This window comes from Lissotriton helveticus, chromosome 1_1, assembly GCF_964261635.1.
Source record: "Lissotriton helveticus chromosome 1_1, aLisHel1.1, whole genome shotgun sequence".
In the NCBI taxonomy this organism is placed as follows: Eukaryota; Metazoa; Chordata; class Amphibia; order Caudata; family Salamandridae; genus Lissotriton; species Lissotriton helveticus.
In genome coordinates this window covers 691,978,924-691,986,596 of record NC_136057.1, presented here as the reverse complement: position 1 = coordinate 691,986,596, position 7,673 = coordinate 691,978,924, and the positions used below count along the sequence as shown (strand labels likewise).

The 7,673-nt window shown below is 47.6% G+C and overlaps 1 long non-coding RNA gene across 1 annotated transcript; it reads left to right on the top strand.

The window, feature by feature from the left end:
* Positions 1–4,067: 4,067 nt before the first annotated feature.
* On the top strand, positions 4,068–6,209 carry LOC144770522 (uncharacterized). The gene is made up of 2 exons (XR_013598922.1): positions 4,068–4,171; positions 6,022–6,209. It is a non-coding gene; the product is annotated as an uncharacterized LOC144770522 (long non-coding RNA).
* The last annotated feature ends 1,464 nt before the right edge of the window (positions 6,210–7,673 follow it).

The following is a 7,673-nucleotide window of genomic DNA, read 5'->3' as shown; positions in this document are numbered from 1 at the left end:
TGCAGCAGACAGACATTTACACCCTATCCCGACGTCATGCTGAGCGTGACCCTGGCGACGTGCCACTGGTAGCACCACCAACGCAGTCAAGTAGTACCACAAGTTCAACAAAACCTACAGCTCCCATATTTTCTCCCCAGAGGGGGACTCCATCTAGCTCGACTCCCTCAAGTAAGGTTGCTGCAATAATTGCACAACCCAGTAGATGTCTGCAAGGCTCATCCACCACTGCTTCATCTGGCATTGGCAGCAGTATCACCTCGTGCGGCAAAACCAGAAGTTTCCAGTCCCCAGTTTGGAACTTTTTTAGTGTCCATGAAAAATATGATAACATAGCCGTTTGTTGCATTTGTAAGACTAGCGTTAGCCGTGGTAAGACTGGTACCAACTATGGAACCGGAGGCCAGATAGGTCATCTTGAAAGAAAGCACGCTGTCGAATGGTTTCCGCACCTAGCAAACGTCAAGGGAAAGCGATCCCAAAGGGCAAGTGGCCAAAATATACCCATAGTAGGTGTTTCATCTGAAGATGATGGGGAGGTAGAAGAAGCGTCAGACATGTGTCCGGTTGCACCCAGTACCCCTTGCAGCACCACACCCTCCGTAACACATAGCAGGCACACTGAGAGTCTGGGAGACACACCAATGCGGAAAATGTCAACACTGATCAGAAGTGGGTCCAAGAAGGCATCAGCATCATCCCGTAAATTTGTCCAGCGCACCATTTCAGCCATGTTCTCCTCAGATGCGCAATTTCAACGCAACCACCCAACTGTACGCCTCTATAACACTGAGCTGGCAAAAATGCTAGCGGTGGACCTTCTCCCTTTTTCGTTTGTCGAAGGTGTGGGTTTCCTTGAACTCGTGGCAACATTGGCCCCTAAATGGAAGGTTCCTAGCCGGTACTATTTTGCCAGGGTTGCTGTTCCAGCACTACACAAAGAGGTGCTTGAGTTGGTGAGGGCAGCTTTGCAGAAGAGTGCTGTTCACACTATACACCTGACAACAGACATGTGGACCAGTTGCCAAGCCCTTGATTACATGTGCATCACTGCACACTGGGTCTCTTTTTCAGGGGTTATTAAACAGATAAATGCAGGTGGTGACTTGGTCGAGATTTTTAAGGGTGCTCGTAAACATGCAACATTAGCCATGTTTGGCATGGAGAAAAGTCATACTGCAGTCAACATTTTGGCTGACTTTAACAAAAAGGTCTTGAAATGGCTGCGCCCAAGACATTGCAAGGTTGGTTATGTTTCTACAGATAATGGCAGGAATGTAGTTAAGGCCATGGAGGACGGTTTCTATTTCAGAGTGCCGTGTTTGGCGCACTGTATCAACCTTGTTGTGCAAAATTTTTTGAAAAAAGAACTTGCAGTCGACAAAACACTGACCATCTGCAGAAGAATATGCACACATTTCAACCATTCTTTTAAGGCCCGGAAGGAGCTGAGGCGCAAGCAAAATGAACGTAGAATGCCAGTGAAAGCACTTATCCAGGAGGTGGCAACACGTTGGAACTCAACCTTCTACATGCTTGAGCGTCTGCATGAGCTGTTTCCAGTAGTCAATGAGTATTTCTACAACCTGGGTGGTGATACGACAGGAATGATGCTAGCGGTGGAGCAATGGCAGCTAGTTAAAAGCCTGACAGACATGCTTCGGCCTTTTGAGGTCTTCACGCGTGACGTGAGCAGGGAGGACTGTTCTTTGAGCAAAGCTATCCCACTGTTGCTGAAGCTCGAGCACCAAGTCAAGGTGGTGTCTTCACAATTAAAGGACGTTGGAAAGAACGAAGCACATGAGTTGGCGCAGAGATTATTACAACGCCTAGTTAGCAATGAACGGCTTGTAAATATCAAGAAACAACAGCACTACATTTGTGCTACTATTCTGGATCCACGTTACAAAAAGCCATTGTTTGGCAAAGTAATAATTCCTTTTGAAACATCGGATGTTACAGAGTACAAAGGTTGGCTAGCTCAGTCAGCCATTCGTTTTGAAATAGAGCGGAAGGAAACTGTAGGAGAAGACAGTACTACTAGTGAATCAGCAGGCGATCAGGCGTCCCAAAAAAGCACTTCACCATCTGTGCCTGTGGCAGAAGTGAGTGACTTTCCCTCTGAGCCGTTAACCACACCAGCAACCGTATCATCTGCACCAGGCGCATGCGATATGTCTGAAGCGAGTTGGCTAACTCAGCTAGGGTTTCCTGGTCCTAGAAAGGACACAGAAGTGCAAAGTACAGGAATCCGGGAGGACATTCTTTCAATGGTGCAGGCCTATCTGGATGACTCAACAGAGGTCAATATTACAGAGGACCCATTGGCGTATTGGCATGGGAAAAGAAAAATATGGCGAGAGCTCACCAACCTGGCTATCAATTACTTGTCTTGCCCACTCGCAAGCGTGTCTTCAGAACGTGTTTTTAGTTCTGCTGGTGGCATTGTGACTTCCAAAAGGTCCCGCCTCTTGCCCGCAAATGTGGAGCGGCTCACCTTGATAAAGATGAACCAGCACTTCATACCACCAGATTACAGAGTACGAGAATGCACGCAGGAAGAAGAGGACACCGCCCTACCCGAGGAAAGTTCTCCTCAGTTACCAGAAGTAACCCCGACTGATGATTTAGCAGAGTATGAGGACGAGTTCTGCTTCCCTGACAGCGAGTTCTGAAAATGACTCAATCATTCATTCATTAATTGTAAATAGTCCTCCTTATTCACTTTTATTCCTGTGTGTCTGTCTTTCTTTAGCAAGTGCTTCATCACATTCCCAACAAAACTGTAATCAAATCAACCAATAAAACAACAAGCCCATCAACAGAACTGTCTTGATTTTGATGCCGCAGCATTCCTCAGGTTCACAACAGTTAGTTGACACGAACTCAGTCCTGGTCGTCTATCCTGAGTCCTCCTCCTCCAGACTCACCCTATCCATTACCCATAATGCTGATGCCTGGATTCTGCACAATGAAGAAACTTACTTAACGTTGACGAGTCCCCCACTGTGAATTCCAGGTGGAGCCAGCCCTCAAACACAAATTACAGGTAAGATAAGCGTTTGGATGGGAGGTAGTATAATGGAGTATTTGGAGAGGCGAGAGAGTGACAGTGGTACTAGCAGCAAAGTCCTAGGGCTCTTGAATTAACAAACTCTGTGACAGGCATTTACTTAGGAAAACATTTGGCCTATTGCACGTGAACGTGTAGGCGTTATATTGCTCGCTTGCCTGTCTCAGGGGTGCTGTCTCTGGGGCTTCTAGGTTTTAGGGTTGTGTCAGCACCGCTACCACATTTCTAATGTTGATTGCTTTTGATTTGCAGAAAATCCACGCCGGGAAACTCCAGTTGTGGCCCTGCTGCAGAACGCGTTAGGACTCTGTGAATTCCAGGTGGAGCCAGCCCTCAAACACAAATTACAGGTAAGATAAGCGTTTGGATGGGAGGTAGTATAATGGAGTATTTGGAGAGGCGAGAGAGTGACAGTGGTACTAGCAGCAAAGTCCTAGGGCTCTTGAATTAACAAACTCTGTGACAGGCATTTACTTAGGAAAACATTTGGCCTATTGCACGTGAACGTGTAGGCGTTATATTGCTCGCTTGCCTGTCTCAGGGGTGCTGTCTCTGGGGCTTCTAGGTTTTAGGGTTGTGTCAGCACCGCTACCACATTTCTAATGTTGATTGCTTTTGATTTGCAGAAAATCCACGCCGGGAAACTCCAGTTGTGGCCCTGCTGCAGAACGCGTTAGGACTCTGTGAATTCCAGGTGGAGCCAGCCCTCAAACACAAATTACAGGTAAGATAAGCGTTTGGATGGGAGGTAGTATAATGGAGTATTTGGAGAGGCGAGAGAGTGACAGTGGTACTAGCAGCAAAGTCCTAGGGCTCTTGAATTAACAAACTCTGTGACAGGCATTTACTTAGGAAAACATTTGGCCTATTGCACGTGAACGTGTAGGCGTTATATTGCTCGCTTGCCTGTCTCAGGGGTGCTGTCTCTGGGGCTTCTAGGTTTTAGGGTTGTGTCAGCACCGCTACCACATTTCTAATGTTGATTGCTTTTGATTTGCAGAAAATCCACGCCGGGAAACTCCAGTTGTGGCCCTGCTGCAGAACGCGTTAGGACTCTGTGAATTCCAGGTGGAGCCAGCCCTCAAACACAAATTACAGGTAAGATAAGCGTTTGGATGGGAGGTAGTATAATGGAGTATTCGGAGAGGCGAGAGAGTGACAGTGGTACTAGCAGCAAAGTCCTAGGGCTCTTGAATTAACAAACTCTGTGACAGGCATTTACTTTGGAAAACATTTGGCCTATTGCACGTGAACCAACACGATGACAGTGTTCAGTTAAATGAAATTACTGCAAAACCACCACCCACCCAGCTCAAAAGTAGTAAAAAAACAGGTATGCTCAGATAAAGTTTGAAAAAGTATATTTATATCCCTAACAAAATAATCTCCCGCAAGACCCTCCCTAACCCCAACAAATAAATAGTCCTCAAAAGTCCCCAAAAAACCCAACTCCCAATTCCCACCCCCCAAAAGTCTCAAAAACAGGGGCAAGGGACACTCTATGGATGCAAGCTGTTAAGTTTGGCCTCCAGGGCATCATGCTTTAGGGCCAGGGCATCATACTTTTCTTGGAGGATGGCTTGATCTAGGCGGAGGCCCTCCACCACATTCTGATATTTGGTCCATTTCTGGACCTCCGCCTCTAGGTCGGACACTCTGCGGAGTGCACGGCGCAAGCGACCTTTAACAGTGCTGCGAGGTGCAGCTTTTGCTGCTCGGCGGTGGCGTCTTCCGGCACGGCTCCGGTTTGCTGGAGCACTGTGCTTACCGGTAGAACGTGGGGTAACAGAGGAGGATGTAGATGTTGTTAGGTTTGATGCACTGGAGTGCGTGTCGTCCCCCTCTAGTTCCACCAGTCGCCGATATTCAGCAACAGTTGCTTCCAGCCTCCGTTGCCGGGCCAGTACAGCCAGCATACTCCTCGTTGGTTTGGAGGTTTTAGTATTGCCAACTACATGAAGAAAGAAAGACATAATCTGTAACCAATGCTCTTTAAGAATATGATTAACACAAAATGATTCATCAGGAAGTTGTGTCACAGTACAACTAGCAACTAGCCAGGGCAGTACAAAACTATTCAGGCCAGTATCATGGGCGTCCGCAGGGAGGGGCGCTTGAATCACCATTTCCCTTCCCACAACTCACTTGTATCCTTGGTTTGGTGCTCTTTCATATGAAAGAGATCTGGCAGAAGTGAGTGATTTTTCCTCTGAGCCGTTAACCACACCAGCAACCGTATCATCTGCACCAGGCCCAGGCGATATGTCTGTTTCCCTCCCTCTCTCTCTCTCTCTCTCTCTCTCTCTCTCGCTCTGTCTCACTCTTTCTGTCTCCCTTTGTCTCCCTCTACCTCGCTGTCTCTCTCTCTCTGTCTCCCTCCCTCACCCTCCCTCTGGCTCCCTCCCTCTCTCTCTCTCTCCTTCTGTCTTCCTCTCTCTCTGTCTCTGCCTCCATCTGTCTGTCGGTCCCAGCCTGCTGTAATTACCATATTGTAATTTGTCACTGGGCCACCACTGAATACACATCATATCCTATCTAAGAGTCAGATAGTACCTCCATGATCCAGCTTACCTGTACTCGCCACCGCCACCGTCTCCTTCCTCACAGTCTGTACTTCTTGCTCTTGGTCCGACTCCTCTAGCGCCGCCTCCTCCCCAGATTGACCCTCGGACTCCGAGTCACTGATGACCACCACATCTGAGCTGGCCCCGCCACCAGATGTTCCACCTACAAAGTAGATTTAAGAATGTTAGATTACACCACTCCACTAGTATTTGGTCTATGAATGAAAAAATGTGAAAACAACAGAAAAATTAATTGACTGTCTACTCTAGTCTAAAGTAAAAATGTCCCTCCTTCCAGGGAAAGCTGTTGTCTTGCTTCATTTTTTTTGTCACAATTGTTGAATGCTTGCTTAATTTTAACACACACTATTTTTCTCTGAACAGACAGAAACTGGACTTCTAAGGACAAGAGGAACATCAACTTCAAACCAGGTGAAAGCTCGGCTCGACCACAAGAAATGTGTACCAATCCAGTACTCATCAACTCAGCACCAAGCACTTTTCCATTTCCAACTAACTTTATTTTCATATATGTGTTTACTTAAACTTTTAATAAAGCTTTTAAACTTGAATTGACTCTGTGGTTTTTAGTCCTCCAGAGAGTCCAGACTAGAGTGACTGAGCGAAAAGTTTTGCAATTTTTGCAAGGAGGAGTCTGTGCTGCTGACACTACCAGGTTTATTTATACAGTGTGCCAAACACGCCACTCTGAAATATTATTACTCTGGTCTTTGCTGTCCATAGTTCGGTTTGTGGAGAATTGTCCCTGCAACAGTTGGATTATTGATTTTGCTCCTATCTAAACCCTATTTCGAAACAATTAAATTAGGAATGCTTGGACAACAATAGGTCCTCTATATTTAAATGAAAACTTACTGGGGCCAGCAAAGGAGCACTCGCCGCCCTGGCCTGCATCCTCCTCCTTTGGAGCCACTGCTGCATCAGATTTTTCGGTCCGCTTGCCCCTGGGCGGACCTGACGTACAACATGAAAGAAATAACAGAAAACATTGATGATTGCTGCTTGCCGATGTCCTTGTCAACCAAATCAAACATTTAGAAAGAACAAGAACCTACTATTTCATCCAAAAAGAGGGCTACAAAGGAAGGACTGCACCTGAGCCTCTACTCTAGGGGCAGATTTACAAGCCCCTTGCAGCTCTTTTGCTCCATTCTTGCGTCAATTTTGTGACGCAGCGCCACAAGAGAGGCGCCATGGTGTGGCGTATATTAACAACGTGACGCATATGGGAGATGCATCCCATTCTAAAACCCTGCGCCATTAGGGAGCATTCCATCGCAAGGGAGGGCGTTCCTGCGCAGGAACGCATGCTAAAAGTGGCTATGGGGAATATATAAAATTTCAATCAGTCATTTAGGACAATGATGCGTCACTGAAACCCTGCGCCTGCATGAAGCAGACTTACGGCTTGACGCAGCATTGCTGGAGCTGCGCCATCGTTGCAACGCAACTCCATCAAAGAGCCGCCTTTACGGCACCGATGCGTAACGCTTCGGTGACGTTTTGGGACCATGGTGTGCCGCATTGTAAATACGGCGCACCATGGGTGGTGCTGCTGTGCCACACACTTTGCAGGGATGCGCAGGTAATTGCTAATCTGACACTTACGGGCATACTTACGAGTTCTGAGCTGGACACCTCCAGATGTGCACCAGAACAAATACGTAACGCAAAACTAACCTTGCGTCACGGCAGATGCGCCGCTATTACAATGCGGCAAACCCTGGCGCAAGGGTAGGCAGATGCGTGACGCATCTCGTGACGAAATAGGGGCGCATCTCTAGAGTCGCGTCGCGGGCGCAATGCAACTATAGCAGTGCTCAGGGCTGCCCAATACTCTACATACCGCATCAGTCCTTACGCCTGCTTCAAGCAAGCAGGCATAAAGAATTGACATAGCAGCGTCGCGGAAGTGCCTGCGTTAAATCTTGTAGATTTCACGCAGGCACTTTTGCGAGGCACACATCTGCCTGACCGGCACCCCCCACCCCCCACTCCCCCCCTGCGTGGGAACG